Raw genomic sequence first — 19,964 nt, 5'->3', positions numbered from 1 at the left:
TTGTAATTAAGTTGTCACGAATCGCTTTAAAAACATCTTATTAGAAGAAGTACGTTTATCAATAAATATAGAGACGCCATTTCCCCTCCCCTCCCCCCCTACCCTAAAAAAACAAACACGGATATTATTTATCCATTTTTCTCGAATTTTTTTTTCAGTCTTGTAAATATAATGGAATATAATTGAAATTTTTAATTCAAACAAAAATTTTACTGTAAATAAATAATTTTATTTTTTTAAAATAGATATATAAATTATTTTTACTCAATAGTGGCACCCGGTACGATAAGCCACCCCTGGATTTTCTAAAAAAAAAATTACATTTTTTAGGTTAGGTTAAAGTAGGTTTTAGCAATAGGGTATTTACAAAATCAAAATTAGGATAAGCATAAATTTTTGAGGTTAGGTTAGGTGTTTACCTTAAAATTATATTAGGCATAAAGTTTTAAGGTTATGTTACCTCTAAAAAAAAAGAAAATTTTTATTAAATATTCTAAACATAAATACCAAAAATATTCTGAGGAAATATTATATTAAGGCGATTTATTTTTTTTTCAAAAACACACATTCTCTTAAGGGAATGTAAACAAAATAAAAATTGATCCATGTTATTAAAGTACGCGCGTAAACATAATAGCATTCTTTCGCGACCTTTTGAATTTCTAAAATTATTTTAGTATAATTATTTTTCTTTAAAAATATTTTTTTTAATGTAGAATGTAAAATAAATAAAAAAAAAATAAAAGTTTATTGTAAAATGCATAAAATATATAAAAAAATTATAATTTATTTTTTTTAAATAATCCATACTTTTAATGAACAAGAAAAAAAATTTTATATCCAGTTACAATATATACTCGTTATTTTTCATCTATAGAATTTATTATGAATTAATAATTAGAAGCTTGTAAATTATATATCTGAATATTTAATGCTAAAATTTTCAGCATTAAATTTGTGAAAAATCAATAAATATACATATACAATGCAAGCCCACATGAACGCAGTTATTCGCGTTCAAAATTATTGTAATCCGTTGTACTGAATAAACCATTGTGCATTGCATTCGTAACTGATCAGTAAATTCAACAGTCTGTGTTAGTGACTGATTTGGTGAAGCAGGTGTCACAAATGGCAATGCCATATTCCTTGTGTTTCTTCATTACTATATATATTCGTTTTGTCCAGAGCATAATATATCATTCAGTTTGTTATATAATTGACGACCAAAAGTTCTACCGAGACTAATAACTATATTTCCCTTGTACAATAAGTCAATTTTTTATAAAAAAAAACTTTGTCAATGATTAAAAAAAGGTATTACAAATTTTGTACTTTTGTTAGGAAAAGGATAGGCGCCACCAAGCGAAGGCGTCAGTAACTAATCGAATGAAAACTAGACGCCACCTGCCAGAGGCGTGGGTAACTAGACAGCCATACTTCATACACTATTTCTGAAAAGATATTATTTTAGTTCAACAATCTCATTACTGAGAATTAAAAAATAGTAAACATGAACTAATAAAAAGTGCCACTGTCTCATTTTTGAAATCGTAAATTTTTTAAAATTAATTTGTAAAGTTAAGGACGCCGAAGGCAGATGGCGTTACTATCTTTATTTTTGAAATTCAAAGGGCATTAAGTAAAAAAAATTTCTTAATTAATCGATGACGCCACCACTAGATGGCGAAAGGGTTTTTTTTCAAATGTATCAATTAATAATCTTCTTTGCTAAATATGGAGTAGTTAAGGACGCCACTGTCAAATGGCACTTTATAATACTTTTAAATAAAAATATGTTATCAAGTCGAGTAATAAAAGACACCACCGACAGTTGTACTGTCTTCTTTTTTAAAAAGTTTTATCTGTTTTACAAGAGGTTATTTAACTAGCTAACCAACAAAAAAAGTAATTAAACTAAAATGAATAGTTAAAGACGCCAGATGGCGTCAGCAAACTTCTTAAAAGCATTGGAAGGTTGCCATTGTCCACACTCGCCATTTGTTATAATTCTCGGTCAACTACCTCACCCTGCTCTAGTGAAAATTTAGTGACTTTATTGCTAAAATTAAAAGTGACTATAAAGTCACTAAATTTTCACTACAGCAGGGTGCGGTAGTTGACCGAGAATTATGGAAAATATTGAGTAGGGGACAATGGCAACCTATCCATTAAGTAAAAATCAGTAATTAATTCGAGTAGTTGATGACGCCACCGTTAGATGGCGACACTATAATTTCAAATACGATATTAAAATGATTAGTAAGGGACGCCACCTGCAGAAGGCGATACTAAACTTTTTAAAAACTATCAGATAACACTATAATCAAGATGAATATAGTTAATGACGCCATGGACAGATGGCGCAAGTAACCTATTTTAAAACAATTTTATTCCAAATTTTTACAATTGAAATGTAATTTTCGTTTGAGTGTTGCAATGTAATCACATTAAATCGTTGACTAAACCACAATAGTCGAGGTGAAGTGATACACAAACCTACATTTCGTTCATAAATCGTTCTTGACAGTCGATTTCGTCCCTCCTTTTGGTCTCTATTGTAATTTATCGATAATCGATCTCCCCTCTATATTTAATCGACGAACCTTGTATTTCCCTTAAGGTATATATATATATATATGTACATACCTATGTCCTCATCCTTCTCTTCTCGTTTTCTGTTCATTGGCCGCCTTATCGCCAACTTGAGAGGCAGGTTCAAATTGTTTGCATTGTACAGATCTCCGATGATATTAGCTATTATATTAAATTCTGAAGAGACGCCAGGACGGAAATTCTTCAGTGGAAAGAGAGTAGGGGGTGGAAATACCCCCCCCCCTCTTTTTCCTCTTCTACTTTTCTTCCTATGCCATAAAATGAGAGCTTTAAGGATAGATGGGAAAGAAAAAAAAAAGCAGATGGGTGGGGGGGGAGTGAAAAGGAGGAAAACTGCACTTCCTTCCGCTCTCAGCAATCTGTCTTACGAATCACCACGACACTTTCTGTGCGCAATGTCTTTGTGTATTGCTTCGAAATACAATTTAAGAATTTCTTCGAAAAGAAAGGGATTGTAAGGCACGGACGCTGTGGAATGAGGAGAATAGAAGGACAAAGGGGAGGAGAAGAGGTTGAAGAGAGAGATAGAGAGAGAGAGAGAGAGAAGTACAGGGGTTGGTACGAGGGAGAAAAAAAAACTCACGGATTTCATCCACTTGGGTACATGGATTTCTTTCCTAGTTATTTCCGCGGTTCAGACCTCTAGAAAGCCTTCTGTAATGATGTCGGAGAAAAGAGAGAAATTCTTTCGAGTTACATTGTAAGCAGTAAAAAAGTGTACACGTGGAAGAAGAGAGGAGGGGGGGGGGGAAGGAAGAAAAAAGGGAGAAAAAAAAATTGAAAACTACAGAAGAGTATCTTTATAAAAGAAGTTTGCGTCATGTACACCTTATTTACGCGGGATAATGAAGGAAAACAAGAGAAGCGGATTTCTAAAGATTGAAACAGCAAATCTCCTCTTTTCTTTTTTACACGGAAATTTTATATATATTTTCTTTTTTTTTTTCTATACACTACTGTGTGGGGATTATTATGAGAAAATTGAAAAAAATATTTCTAATTATAGTTGCAATGTTTCTGGAAATATAGATACTAATTGCATTATTGGAATAATCTTTTTTTTTTTCATTGATATTATTTATGTTTTCAATTGAAAACAAATTTGAAAAAAAGTCTGTATACTCTGTAGTGTTTGTTTAGCGGTGGCCTTTTTTAACTAAAGTATTCCCTCTAGCGGTGGCGTCCTTAACTAAAGCGTTTCTCAGATCCTCTAGTGGTGGCGTCTTTAACTAAAGTATTCCACTGTCTAACAGTGTCCGCCATTTTATAAAAAATCCAAAAAATAACCTTTAAATTTCGTTTAATATTTCTCCTTAAAATAAAGAATATAAATAATAATTTAATTATTTATTAATAATAGTAAATAAAGAAGAAGAATTTAAATTTTTGGTGGTTATTATTGAAAACAACTTTTTTTAAAAAGAAAAATGTTTTTTTTTTTTTTTTGCTTTGGCTCTTTTGCGATAAAATGCAACAAGGATCAGGGAGGAGAAATCGCTTTTTCAAATCCGCAAGTCGTAATATGTTTTTAAGGATTGCCATTCGCAGAGGTCTCTGGGGAAGCGTTTTAGCAGTCGAGGGGTGGTTAAAGCGTGGGAGTGTCATCATGAGGGATGCGCTACTTCTATGGGAGAAGAACCAGTGGCCTTTATTGCCATCTCACCAAGGGAATGCATCTCTCTCTCTGCTTTCTCTCCTTTTCCCTTACACTATCGCTTTTACTCTTTTGTACTATCACCTCCACTAGTGTCCTCCCTCAGTACCCCGCCACGTGTGTTTCAAGCCAACAATTGTGGGTCCTCAGGAGCAGCGCGCATGAATTCCATGTGCTGTAAATCAAACGTTAGGGGCCATTAGGGCGGTCATAACTCGCCGATATCTCGAGGACCGGCAGCTTATTATATCCTGCATATATAATTCCCCGAAGTACCTTCTACTGTGCATTCCCTCTCTCTCTCTCTCTCTCTCTCTCTCTCTTGGCTCTTACCAATATGTCTATATATTCTATCCTACCTGAAGCTTCTCTACTATATAGAATGGCCACATGCGGTCATAAGCGGTGCAAGCGCACCATCGATATTATATATCAAATGGCGCGAAGGCATCTCTCTCACTCTCTCTCTCTCTCTTCAGCTTGCAAAACCTAGGTCGTTATCGGTTCCTGGGTTTCGTGTCGAGAGGCTTTTCGAGAATTTCGAGATAACCGAGACGGGGGATTGACGTGTGTTGTGCGACCAGACAGTGGGGTGAGAAGCACCAACGTCAGCAAGGTCAATGCGTCATATATTTATAATAAACTTGATATTAGAATATATACGCATATATATTTATTTTTGTTGCAAATATTTTTGTCAATATTAACAATAATAAATATTTAAAATTGTAATTACTATAACCTAGATTTTAATTATTGATTTTATTTTAATTTTTTTTTTTATTATATTTTCAAGACAATCTACACCTTTTAATAACAATTAATTTTGCTAAGACGCCAAATTATTTTATGAAAAATAACTAAACTTAAAAAAATTATTAAATTAATTCTACTTAGGAAAAACTAAAACCAGCTCAGGAATTTTATTGTTACATTACAGACCACGATGAGGGGGAAAAAGGATAAACAACATTAATTAAACAAAATTTATAACACTTACACTATTTTGTTAATAATCACTTCAAGTTTGATATTTAAGGAAATGGCAAGAAGGCCTACTAACAAGATTCAATTTGATTTTAATAATTATTATTATTATTTTTAAATAATAATAATAAGATCAATTAAGAAGGAAAACGACGGGATTCATCGCCCATTTGATGATGACATCTCATCCAAAAAATTATTTTATCACATTTTAAATTTAATTTCACAAAAAGGCACAGATTCAAGTTTACACTACGGACACCAGAATAAGATTAAAATGGCTGACGAGTCAATAACGTGAAAGCGTCGCTAAACAGCGACCTCTCTCTTCTCGGTATCATTGAGATCAATTAATATTCAATAATATAATACCTGCGACCGGTAATCGTCGTCGGTAAAGCAGATCCCTGCACTATCCGATGTTAAATTGATTGATGCAAGAAGTCCATAGGAAATTGGCTGCCAATAATAGTTTGATAGATCGTCAACAAAACAGCAATTTCGTCTTCTTGATGTTCTTGAATATTTTGTGACTCTCATTTAAATATATACACCACGAATTTTTTCCCTTGATTACTTCTAATTTCAATAATAGATAGTGATGTCCTCAACGTCTTTGTGACCCGGAGAGAATCCTCAATGCCTCATTCTGTTAATTTTTTGTTCGACCATTTGCAATTTCGTACAAATAAAAATTCTGTAAAAAAATTTTTTTTTCATTAATTCATATGGCAAAAAATTAATTTTCAATATTATCTTTTTTTAGTTTTTTATTTCATTCAAAATTGATAGCCAAACTCTCAATTAAAATTATGGAAAATAATTTTTTTCTGGTAGACATGAAATTTGATTATATGATTTATCATTATTACTAATTAATTGTGTTTATTTATCGATTATAGAAACCAAAACGATGACGTTATTGAGAAGCAATAGTAAAACAATTTTCAGAATTGAAACCTCTATTTATGATGATATTTGTAAATTATGTATACATATATAATATCGTATTACAATATTTATACAATATATTTCCTTTTTGAATATCGTAACATTAAATAATTTTAATTTACATTGAATGCTGAATTATATTAATTATTTTTCTTCTTTTATATTATAAAAAAAGTAATAATTGGAAATTTGTCCTATAGGCGAAACAATGTGAAAAATTTCACTCAACGTTCCTCGTCAGATAAGTTCTCCGTATTCAAATGTATATGGCACGCGTAAACTCGCAAGTTGCATTACGACAAACATAGAATGTGCTTAATAATTCCGTGTGCGAGTATTTGCAAAGTTGTAAAATTTTCCTCATTTATTTACGTGCAAATAAAAGTTTAAATCAATTATATATTAGCACTCGAATCTAAGTCGACTACAAAAAGATTAAGAAAATTAAAATTTTTTTAAAAATCTTATAAAGAAACGCCTTTTTTGACATTTTTTTTTTTTTTTTGCAATTTTGACTGCTGAGAGTCGAACAGTCGAGCGTAGCGCGAGTTATTAGATCCAGGTGCTTTTATATATATGTATACAGATCACTAATCCTCAAGCGGGATTCGCCGTTATGCAACAAGCGGCGTTCGAAAATAGAGTGCAAAGGCACGACGAACGACGAAGACGAGAGTGAACTTCTTCTCGGAATTCAATGATGATGGCAGAAACAACTAGCACGTGCTCCACAGAGATCTTCATACGCCGGCTTTAAAAAAAAAAAAAAACTACAAATACATTTTAAATTCATCATTTTTGTTATATACCTTCGCATATATATGACTTATATATTAAATTGTTTTATATTTTTTTTCAATAAATATATGCAAGAAATAATTAAATATTCATAAAATTAGTTTATTTTAATTAAGATTCACGAATCATTGGAATCAATCAATTCTGATAGGCGCCACCTGGCGAAGGCGTCGGTAACTAAGCCAAAAAAGCGCGAATCGATTTAATATATTCAAAAGAAAGTGACAAAAAGCAGTTAATAAAATTATTTGATACCAAAAAGAATAGAAAGTAATAATTTAGAAAAAATAGAATCATTAATTTTTATTGGCGCCATCTGGCGAAGGCGTCAGTAACCAAATACCAATTTAACCCCACCTGTCGGAAGCGTCTATAACTAACAAGTTCGATACATTTTAGAACAAAAATTAACCTAAAGTAAATTTTATTTATAAATTACTTTTTCCTTTCTTTTAAAACTATTTTTTCAATTAAAAATTTTGCTTTTTGTTTTCATTGGAAGTAAAATTTTGCTACTGAAACGAAAGCTTTTTTTTATTTCTAACGGCAATAAAAAACAGAACGTTGAACTGATATAAAAAATCAAAAATAAATAGAAACATAATTTTTTTTTTTTGAAAAATTTAGAAAAAATATTCGTTTTGGCACAATCAAGTGTGACCTCTCAAAACCGGAAGTGGAACAAGTGTAACGATAAAGTTAAATAAGAATGGAAGTGAACTGAGGAGAAAAAGAGAGAGAGAGAGAGAGAGAGAGAAAGAGAGCTTGCGAGGATAGGAGGGGGATAGAGTACACGCGATCGGTACAGCTGCTCGTGTTTTTAAACCGGGTAAAAATAACTTGCGAACGCATTTGCAAGTCGCTGGAACGACGCTTTGACTATGCCAGTGACTATCAACTCGCGTCCACTAAAAAATCCCTATAAAAGACAAATATATCTGTGTTCTCATTTGTAAAAAATATTTTAAAGAAAAATTTTTGTTTTTTACTTAGTTTACAGTGTCGCCACATTGAGAAAAAGTAACTTGGAATTTTTCCCCAACAGATTATAGATTAATTAATTTAAAGAATTTTAGTTTTTGAAATTTTTTTGCTGTTGTACAAAAAGCTGGAAATAATATTTATAAACATTTTTATTAATATTAATAGAATTATTTACTTTATTTCAAAAAAACTTTGAATTTCGCGCCATTTCTATATTGTTTTGTGTTTTATGGTTGGCACCTGTATTTACATGTTACCTAACCTAAAAATTCTATTTTATTTTTCATAAATAAGTTTTGAGTAACGTTTTTTCTTCTCATAACGTTTAAATTATTTTATATAACAAATTTAGTGTATAATTATTATTATACAGTAGTAAAATTTTATTATATTAACCTTGAATTTTAAAAAAACGAACTTAAATTTGCTTTATTTTGAAAAAAATTTTTTTCCTTTAAAAACTGAAAATAAAGTCTATATCATTTGATATGAAATTTAAAAGCTTTTATGAAAGCACTTTCAATATTACGAGTCATACTTATACCTGTGTCTACAAGTTGAGCCAATTTTCTTTTTTTTTTTTCTATTTCCAAATAACAGTTTAGCAAAAACAGTGTAAAAATCTCCATTTCTCATCTATGACCTAGTTTCTGTTTATTTTCTCTCGACAAAAGTTCCACTTTATTTCAATTCTCATACACATATATATGTATATATATGGACTCTCGCCGCCCTCTCTTTATTTTGACAAGAACTTTCTCGACAATTCCATTCGGAATTATTTATACAGAAACAAGTAAAAAAAAAAAAAGAAGTTTAGTAGACGGATATTTCACAGACTGTATATATATATGAAATTTCCCTCTATTTTTATTAGAGATGAATAAATTTCAAAAATTTTTGCTATATATTTTATTGGATTGCAGGACACAATTTTCAAATTGGTGGGAGGAGGAGGGAACTGTTAAAAATGGGGGGAAAGTGGCTTGTACCAGTGATGAGGGAAGTAGTAGTAGTAGAGGAACGACCAAACAAGGGATGGAAATCCAATGTTTGCCAGCGGAGAAATTAAACTGAAGCTTGTGTCAATATCGTGTCGGCTTTCGTCACTGTTTCCGCGCGTGTATTACCCTTTTTTTTTTTTTTGTTTCACGTCCGACTCACAGATTTCATGTTTTCACATCGCTTACCAATTTCTTTTTGTTTCATTTTTTATCTATATTTTTTCATTTCAAACAAATATATTACAGGAAATTAGGAAATTATTAGAATAACTTGCTAATTTATTGTAGGGTAAGTGTACCAATTACGGCGCGTTCATAAAAAATAACTATTTTTATTATTATATTTATCTTTTTTGATAAAATTACTTATAAAGATGCACATTTAAACAATTATTAATTTTTATGCACCGAAATTGATACAAACGCGCCGTAATAGAAAATTATGATATTAGTTTTAATTTCTCATATTTGTTTAAATAATCGATTTTTATAAAGTTAAAATTTTTTTTTTAATATCTAAATAACATAAGCTTTTAGTTTAATAAGTCTTCAATTGACTTTATACAATAAAAATGTCCAATTTTCTATTTCGAAGATATTTTGACTCGAATCGCGCCGTAATTAGTACATTTACCCTAATTGGAAAAATTTAAGTATAGAATTTAATTAATATTAATTAAATTTTACAAAATTTCAAAAATACTGCGAGAATTTCAAATAAGTGAAATTGAATAAATATTGTAAATACTTGTTCCTAAATCTTTTATCAAGAATGCACGCAAGGTTATGTTATATTTATATATGTCAACCCTCCGAAAGTAATTTGTACACGGACCCTTAATACATATTAACCCGCAGGATACAAGGTGCAAGTTCATTGGAAAGGCAGTAGTACAGAGGGTTCCTAGTGTATATATATATATATATATATATATATAGTTAGCAGGTAGTCTGTTATTCAATTGTGGTTTAAATAGACAACAATAGAAGCACCTGCTAATGTTTACTCAGATCATATATATTATATTCTCCATTTACGAAATGAAAAAAATATTATTCAATTCAAATAAACTATATAGCTAATGAAACTGAAACATAATTTAAAAGTGAATTTTATATCACAATGTAATATAACCTAACCTTACATCACCTAACTGAATCTGACTTAATCAAACCTTACTTATCTAGCTTAAGGCCTGAGCAGAATAGAAACGTAACCGGAATCGTAATTGTAAACGCAACCGGAAAAATGAGTTAGAGAAGGATAGACACATTGTTTGTCGTTCTTTAACTCATTATTCCGGTTGCGTTTGCAATTACGATTTCGGTTACGTTTCTATTCTGGTCAGGCCTTTAAGTAAGGTTACGTAAGCTAGGTAAAGGCCTAAGCAGGATGGAAACGTAACCGGAATCGTAATCGTAAACCCAACCGGAAGAATGAGTTAGAGCAGGACAAACAATATACCTATCCTTTTCTAACTCATTCTTCCGGTTACGATTCCGGTTACGTTTTTATTATGCTTTGGCCTTAACTTGAAGCCTTGTATCTGAACTAACCTTTCCTTCCATACCTTATGGTCAAAGCACGAGATAGAAAAGAATACGAATAAATTTTTTTCATTTTCTAACTTATGTTTTACGATCGCGAAATTTTCACTAGAACAGAGTGCAGTAGTTGACGAGAATTATGGAGTGGGGACAAATGGAAAACAACCAATTTTGAAAATTACCCAAAAAATTAAGAAGAAGAAGAAATTTAATGAGTGAGATTACTGTCGTATTGGATTTAGTGGCTGATAGCAAGTGTTTCATACTAGATAATGAATAATTTGGGGAAAATACATGAGGGGGGAATGGAAACCAACTTAGTGCATCACAATTTGTATAAGGCCGTTACCGAATTAAGGTGTTTTTAGCGCATTTTTGGATAAAGTAAATGTATGCAGTGTCCTTTTATTTGCACCGACGAAAGCAAACAAATTTGCTGTGAGGTCAAAAAAGTTTGCTGTGACAGTAAATATTTAAAAATTAAGACTGATATTGTTTATCACAGCAAAGTTTTTTTGTTGTCCTTGCAAAAAATTTAGCAGTGTTTACTAAGTTTGACAGATTACCAAAACATCAGCATATCTGTATAAGTAATTCCTTTTTTTCATGCGCTAAATGTCCCAATTCGAAAACGGCCTAAATCTGAGTTCAAAAATAAATAGCGTTGCAACATAAATGAAGTAGGTGGCGCCACGTTAAGCATGAAACAGAAAAGGATAGGACATATGCTTGTGTCCTTTTCTATCTCATGCAGAACGTTTCATGAATCCATTATATTGGTCTTAACGAAGAACGCCACGTATTACATTGTTAACCATAATTACTGATCCATAATGAATAACTGATCGTTGTACATAATTTTAATCGATAATTTAATTAACTTTAGATAATAGTAGAGAGAAATTTTTTGTTGTTTATTAAATTAAATTATCTTTTCACGAATACTAATAAATGTAGGTATAAGAAAAATGTTTTAATAGAATGAAGTCTCTTTTCTATTGTCAGGTTTTTAAAACTCGTTTGGTAAACATGAAAAAAAAATGCTAGAAATAATTTAATATAATTAAAAGAGCACTGAAGGCGCGGGTGTAATCTCGCTCGACAAATTTAATTTTGCTGCTCTCATTGTTAGTTGTACTATAGAAATAGTGTATATATATACGGATTGTGAGTGCGGGCTAGGAGTAGTATAGGGCTATATGGTCTCTCTCTCTCTCTCTCTCTCTCTCTGCCTTTCTATGTGCAATTATTCGGCTCTGCAGACACACTAGAATTACATGTTTGATACAATCAGACCGCATTGCGCGCCACGTATCACGTTTAGTTTTTCGCATTAAAACCTATATAAGATATTTCTTTACATTTTATAGTTGATGCATTCAAATAAAATACACAATTTTCACCAAAATAGAATAGAAAAAAAAGATTTCATTGCCCAAAACTTTTCAAAAATAAATTATATAATATTGAATTTTTTTTCTAAAAAATAATTTAATATTTGAATATTCAGGATAAAAAAAAAATACCGAGTTTTTTCTCTTAATGTGAGAATGCAATTTTTCATGAGAATAAATAGCGGCCAAGAATTGGTTTGTTTGTAGAATTATTTTATCGTCGAGACACATACAATAATTTATAGTCAATGAACCTTTTTGTGCGCGCTACTTAATTACGCCAAATGGGAAATTTACGTCTTTGTAATTGTTTATCGAGCTTTCTCAAGTTTCAGTAAATTACTTCAAAATCAGCTGGAGAATCTTTGGGTTATATTAAAAAAAAAGGAAAAAAAAACAAAGGTCTTTTATTTATAAAGTCGATTAATTTTAGTTTCACGATATTTGCAAGGTTATATATTATGCTTATTTTTCTAAAATACTAAATTTTTTTGTATTTAATAATAAAAAAAATTTTTTTTTTTTTTACTGAAAAAAAAGTTATAAAGCAATACAATTAAGCGAGTTTTGCAATGAAGCGCGTGACATTTAACTTTTTTTTTTTTTTTTTTGTCAACAGTAGAGAAAAAAGAACAAGATTAGGAAAATTAACTTTTCGAGTTGAATAGGAGTTCTAATAGTTCTTCTTTGGACAATCTTCATTATTGAAATCATTAATGCCTTAAGGTAAATGCTTGTTTGGCGTAATAAACTCACTTCTTACGTTCAAACTTTGACCTACTTTGAAAGTAAAACAATTTTTCCCTTTCCCCACCCCCCTAATAATATATAGATAATAAACATTAGAACTTAATAATGTAACGTGTTGCTTAACAAGAAACTTTGCTATATAATAATTTATATATCAATACTAATTTATTGATGAATTCAACTCCAACTTTGTTATTAGAGATGTTGTTTAATTAATTAATTAATACCTCGTAATCATTTCAAAATATAGACAAACATTGTTTTATATACATATACATCAATTACTAATGATTATTAAAAAAGACTGTGAAACTGTTTTTTTTTTTCAAAATAGAAAATCTGTTTCTTATTAATTTGAACAAAATGAAATTATTCATTGAAATATTTAATTTTTAAAAGTAAAATTTTTTTTTATTCTAGTTTAGTTTAATAATGTAAATATTGTAAGTTAAAAATGCAATAATGCGAAGTAACAATTTTCGAAAATAAAACTGATTTTTTTTTGCACAGTTTTTATAAAAAAATTTTTTAGCTCACGCGGTTGAATTGAAATTCATTAGTTGCTTTATTTTTACCCAAATATGAATGATTTAAGAAGAAGAAAAAGAAAAGGAGTTTGAAGTCATAGAGTCTAAAAATAATAACTTGACTAGACTATTAATAAATGAAATATTACATATTCAACATAGAAAGAATTTTCCCAAGCATTTAAACTTGAAATTTTAAACCTCCCGCAACGATAGTCTCCCCCTTCTCTCTCTCTCTCTCTTTATTGAGTCAAATCACGCCAAGTGAGCACATCTCCGGACCATTTGTCAATTATTAAGCTGAAACTTGGTAGAATTATTGTAACAATTGAGTAGACATGAAATGTGTCAAATATAATTAAATAAATAATTATTATTTAAAAATGTTGAATGAAGCTGCTTCTCGGTAAATGGGACTAACGCATCAAAAGTAACGTATAACGAATTCAGTTTCGTACACTTAACCTAAAAATAAATCTAATTTATTTAAACAAAACTTTTATATAAAATAACAGAAAATATTAAAAATAAATTTTATTTAATTTTTATTATTAGAAGAAAGAATTTTAAAAATAAGGATCTTATTTCTAAGGAGAGAGTGAAAAAGTTATTTTCCGGATTGAGGTTGAAATTTTGGGATAACATGAAAAATTTCAGTTGAGTATTTTTTTTACGTAAATTTTTGTTCATTTAAATAAAATAAATTTTTAATTTATCGAATATATTTAACTTTTCTGACAGTTAGTAAATTTTTTTCGTATTTTTGTAATTCATTTCATGATGTTTAAAAAAAACTGTTAAAATAGTAACATAATTTTTTTTTTTAAATTAACATTTTTTTCAGATAAACAAAGTAAAAACAAACAAAATGGCTATAAGAGTTAGCTTTATATCAACTAACTTTTCTTTCTCGGTGCAGTACTAATTTTTAAATTAATTTAAAAAATTTAACCGTCATAAATAATTTTATTTTACGACTAAGAGATTTTAGAGATTAATTTAATTTTTGTTGTTGTTAATTTATACCTACCGAATCTAAAATAAGTTTTCTTGGGTAAACTTTTAAGCTAAATACAATTAAGAATTTGAAAAAAATAAACGCGATCGGTAGATTATATTTACCTGTTTACTGAATTTTAGATAAATTTTCTTGGGTGAATTTCTGAGCTAATCAAATGAACAATTTGCCTAATTTATATGAAAAGTAAATTTACACTTTCAGTAGAATATTTTTAGCTACTGAACATTAGATATAACTATTTTCTTAGGTGAATTTCTGAGCTAATCAAATCTGAAATTTGCTTATTTATTTAAATAGTAAGTTTACGCGTTCGGTAGAATATTTTTACCTATCGAACCAAATTTTCTTGGGTGAACTTCTGAGCTATAATCAAGAATTTGAAAAAAAAAAAATTAACATAACATAACATAACATAACAAAAGGATATCCATAGGATATCCCTAGGATATCCAAACCGCCGGTCTGTGGGACATCAACAGGACATCCATAGGATATCCACAGGATATCCCTAAGACATCCACAAAATATCTATTGGATATTATATCGCAGGATATCCATAGGATATCCTCAGGATGTCCGTGGGATATTTTTAGGATGTCCGTGCGATATTCTTAGGACGTCCGTGGGATATTCTTATGATATTCACGGGGTATTTAATATCTCAATATATATTTTTAAAGGTTAAAATTGTTAAGCTAATATAATGAATAATAATATAATAAAAACAAAAAGTGAAAGTAAAAGTCTATAGAGATATCCAGAAGATATCCTGTGGATATCCTCAGATATCCATGGGATATCCAAAGAATATCCAAACCGCCGATTTTTTGGATATCCTTAAGAGATCCTTTTGATATCCATAGGACATCCCTAGGATATCTGCGGGATATTATCATTATATCCCATAAGATATCATGTGTTATCAAGGAATTAGGTCTCCTCGGGTCCTCTAGCTGACAACTACTAGTTGCCATAGCTAACAGCATCCAGCTAAGATGTTAGCAGAAATAGCTAATACTTAGCTATATTAGCTAACTTTTTTCTCCGTATGGATGAATTTATGTATGTGTAATACACATTGTGTATGTTAGTATTACAAGTGTATTTATGTTTATGTATTTTTGAATATATGTACTCTCTAAATCTGAATTAGTAAAAATGTTTACTAATTTAGTGACTCACTTTTTGCTTCTAAATTAGTAAAATTTTACTAATTATTACTAACTTTAACTAACAATTAGTAAAATTTAACTAATTATAATGCAAAAAGTGAGTCACTAATTTAAATTAGTAAACATTTTTACTAATTCAGATTTAGAGAGTATATATTGTATTTGTGTATATGTGTTAATATGTGTTTATGTATAAATGAATATATATGTGCGTATAAGTATATATATCTTTATATATGTATGCGCATGAAAATATAAATGTGTGTATGTGTATCTATTAGTATACGTTAAACTACGAATGTATTTATGTATTTCTGCTTGTATGTGTATATATATATATATATATATATGTATATAAAAGCAACAGGGAGAAAAGCTTTACAACAAAAATCCAAGGCAAAAGAAAAGGATAGAAACACGGGGAATATAGAAGCGTACAAACGCACACGCGCCGTACATATATAGATATAGTGATTGCAGTTGAATATAGCTTTGTGCGATGGGTCGATAACGCGCAACTCTCTCGCTCATCGCAGTCGGCGATGCCACGCTGTGGCCCCCCTAAGCCGAGCTTTCCTCTTCATTCCGCTGTAAGCCCGCACTCTGGCACATCCACCAGCCACCAGGAACCGCAGCCACCTGCATCATCATCATCACCACCACCATCATCATCATAATAATCACCAAAAAAAAAGCTCTTTCTTAAACTTGTGTTCATCATAACAAAAAAAAACTAGTGCGCAATGAAATCGTCTTTAAACAAGAAACAGTGTTGTTGTATTGTCGGCCCAAACAGGAACTGAAAGTATGCGCGGCCCTCGCGTGACGGGAAGTCATCCTGTCGCGTGCCGCGACCCAAGGCGGAAGTGCGACTAACAGGTTGTTGATTCGGAAGTCCCAGTGCTTCATTATATATATATATATACATACATACATATATACAACCCATCTTTCTTCATTCCGATTCAGTGTTTATAGTAAATGTAAATACAACCTATGGTGCTTTGCCTATTAGTCATTTAACAAAAAATCAACTGGAATTGTGTATTCAATTTATCATCACTGAAGAACATTTGAATTGCGCCTAATCATCAATTTGAAGAATATTTCAATACTCTATATTCAAGATGAATTGTTAATCATCAAAAAAAGAAGAAGCAATGATATAATTACAAAATTCAAATCCTAACTTTAATGTTAGGAGTAATTAATTAGTGTCTAAAAATGATCTCTATGTGATGATTGTTCCAAAAAGAGGTGGATTTCGGTCGGTTTTATGATAAAATGAACAAAACAACTGGAGAGTGCGGTATCGGTATTATCGCGTAGACTTTTCTTTTTTTTTTTTTTTGTGTGTGTGTGTGTGTGTAAGTGGTGTTTTATCGTTTTTTGTTTTGTTAGTTTATTTTATTTTTTTTTGCGTTTTTATTTTCTTCGAAACGAATCTAGTCATGTCAAAAAAGAGACTGTTGGCGTTTAAAATGCGTCGGATGTTTCGCGACGGCAATAATTCAATACCAAAAATTCAGGTTTACGTGTAGTGTATATATATATATATATATATGAGATGATTCTCATTATTATTATAATGAAAAGTGAAGCTATTGCTAGTCAAAAAGGGTGAAGTAACCAAAAAAAAAACGGACTAGTTATAGAAACGGGAGAATACTACAAGTGTCTCAAGAGTCGACATATCCATGTTTACGTATATGTATAGGGTGCAGTGTTCACTGACGTGAGTGTGAAATTGTTGTTGATATAGTAATATCTATATATATATATATATATATATATATATATATATATAGTTGGCGTGTTCTTTCGCGCAGTGTCGTGCTATACCACTGGAAAACATTAGTGTCCCACAGGAAAATGAAGAGATCCTCTTTCTTCTTCATCTCAAGGTAGGAAAAATGCATTTGTCAAAAGATAAAATATATACTTCTACAAAAAAATTATATGTATTTTTTGAAAATCTCCTAGAGGGATATGTTTTATAATATACTGATAGGATATGCGTAAAATTTTGTTAAATTTACGATACAATTTTTAAATAGTAGTGTATAATAATGGGGTTATGATGAGTAAAACATAATTTCCGTCGTTAAGTGAAGGATTTGGAGCAAAATAGGATCGTTTGTATTGATAATGCTTCTAGGATTTTTTTTATGAAAAGAATGATGTTTTTAGATATAATGATAGAGCAACAATTGAATGTTGGCAGTGAATTGAAATTATTTAGTTCAACTACGTTTGTCTATAATGATACCAAGAATAAGGGTTTTCAGTGAATAGAAATCGTCTAGCCGAATTAGGTTCATCCATAATGATACATAAAATTAAGGTTTGCAGTGAATAGGAACTGTTATCCAATCAAATTAGATTCATCCATAATGATACCAAGAATTAAGGTTTGCAAGGAATAGAGGTTGTTGCCTAGTCGATTTAGGTTTATCCATAATGATACCAAGAATTAAGATTTGTAGTGATTAGTAATTGTGGTCTAGATTAATTAGGTTTATCCATAATGATACCAAGAATTAAGGTTTGCAGTGAATAAAAAATGCTATCCAATCGAATTATGTTTATCCATAATGATACCGAGAATTAAGGCTTTCAGAGAATAGGAGTTGTGGCCTAGTCAAATTAGGTTCCTCCATAGTGATACCAAGAATTAAGGTTTGTAGTGAATAGTAATTGTGGTCTAGATGAATTATGTTTGTCTATAATGATACCAAGAATAAGGGTTTTCAGTGAATAGAAATCGTCTAGCCGAATTAGGTTCATCCACAGTGATACCAAGAATTAAGATTTGCAGTGAATAAAAACTGTTATCCAATCGAATTAGGTTTATCCATAATGATACCAAGAATTAGGATTTGCAGTGAATAGAAATTTTTGTCCAATCGAATTAGGTTCATCCACAGTGATACCAAGAATTAAGGTTTGCAGTGAATAGAAACTGCTATCCTATCGAATTATGCTTATCCATAATGATACCGAGAATTAAGGTTTGCAAGAAATAGGAGTTGTGGTCTAGTCGAATTAAGTTTATCCATAATGATACCAAGAATTAAGATTTGTAGTCAATAGTAATTGTGGTCTAGTCGAATTAGGTTTATCCATAATGATACCAAGAATTAAGATTTGTAGTGAATAGTAATTGTGGTCTAAATTAATTAGGTTTATCCATAATGAAACCAAGAATTAAGGTTTGCAGTGAATAGAAACTGCTATCCAATCGAATTATGTTTATCCATAATGATACCGAGAATTAAGGCTTTCAGAGAATAGGAGTTGTGGCCTAATAAAATTAGGTTCATCCATAGTGATACCAAGAATTAAGATTTGTAGTGAATAGTAATTGTGGTCTAGATTAATTAAGTTTATCCATAATGATACCAAGAATTATGATTTGCAGTGAATAAAAATTTTTGTCCAATCGAATTAGGTTCATCCACAGTGATAACAAGAATTAAGGTTTGCAGTGAATAGAAACTGCTATCCAATCGAATTATGTTTATCCATAATGATACCGAGAAGGTTTTCAGGAGAATAGGAGTTGTGGCCTATAGTCAAATTAGGTTCATCCATAGTGATACCAAGAATTAAGGTTTGCAGTGTATAATAATTGTTGTCTAGCCAATTTAGGTTCATCCATAATGACACCAAGAATTCAGGTTTGCCGGGAATCGAAATTGTCAAGTCGAATCAGATTCATTCATAATGATGCCAAGAATTAAGGTTCGCAATGAATAGAAGTTGTAGTCTAGTCGTATTAGGTTTATCCATAATGATACCCAAAATTAAGGTTTACAGTGAATAGCAATTGTTGCCTAGCGCAATTAGGTTCATTCATAATCATAACAAGAATTCCTTTGCAGGAAATAGGAATTGTCGTCTAATCCAATAAGGTTCATCTATAATGATGCAAGGAATAAAGATTTAGGTGTTAATATAAATATTATCAACGTTTACAAATAAAACTGATAAGAAGGACTCCAGTACTCCTGTATAGTAGATTCTAGTCAATATGATATCAAGATAAAGATCGTACTGCAGAAGATCAGGATTATAATAAACAGAATACAGTTTACGATGAACAAGATGAAGATAAAAATTATGATAAACATGAAGATTATGAATAACATGAAGATTATGATAAACAAGCATATTATGTTAAAGAATATATATGTACTGAGAAAAATATGCTATTGAATCAACACCATTTCTGCCAAAGTAATGAAAATTATTTATTCAAAATTATATGCTATTGAATCTATATAATATTTTACAAATTCTATAGCGTATAATAATTTTTTTGCCTTTAGCAGAAATGCTGTTGATTCAATAGCATATTTTTCTCAAAAAACATGAAAATTATAATGAACATAACATGAAGATTAAGATGAACAAAAAAGATGAATCGGATAAACAAGATGGAAAATATGATAAATAACTACATGTATGATGATGAATACAAGGTAAAAAAAATTATAATAAACGATGAAACAAGCTTTTGTTGTGTACCATAAGGATCATAGAATGGAAACATCAA

At 30.3% G+C, this 19,964-nt stretch overlaps 1 protein-coding gene across 3 annotated transcripts in view; it reads left to right on the top strand.

The window, feature by feature from the left end:
- LOC127284870 (uncharacterized) overlaps positions 1-19,964 on the top strand; it is a 431,539-nt gene that overhangs the window by 162,481 nt on the left and 249,094 nt on the right. For 2 of the 3 annotated variants that reach the window (XM_051310568.1, XM_051310569.1), the window contains exon 1: positions 15,923-17,310. The exons of the other annotated variant lie outside the window; for it this stretch is intronic. The gene's annotated coding sequence lies outside the window, so the exon portion shown is untranslated. Of the gene's footprint in view, positions 1-15,922; positions 17,311-19,964 lie in introns of those variants that run through there. 3 annotated transcript variants of the gene reach the window in all.

This window comes from Leptopilina boulardi, unplaced genomic scaffold (genome assembly GCF_019393585.1).
Source record: "Leptopilina boulardi isolate dan_hultmark-lab unplaced genomic scaffold, ZJU_Lbou_2.1 LbouV2_327, whole genome shotgun sequence".
Classification (NCBI taxonomy): Eukaryota; Metazoa; Arthropoda; class Insecta; order Hymenoptera; family Figitidae; genus Leptopilina; species Leptopilina boulardi.
Note: the sequence above shows the minus strand (reverse complement) of the source record. Positions and strands in the feature narration are given on the sequence as shown.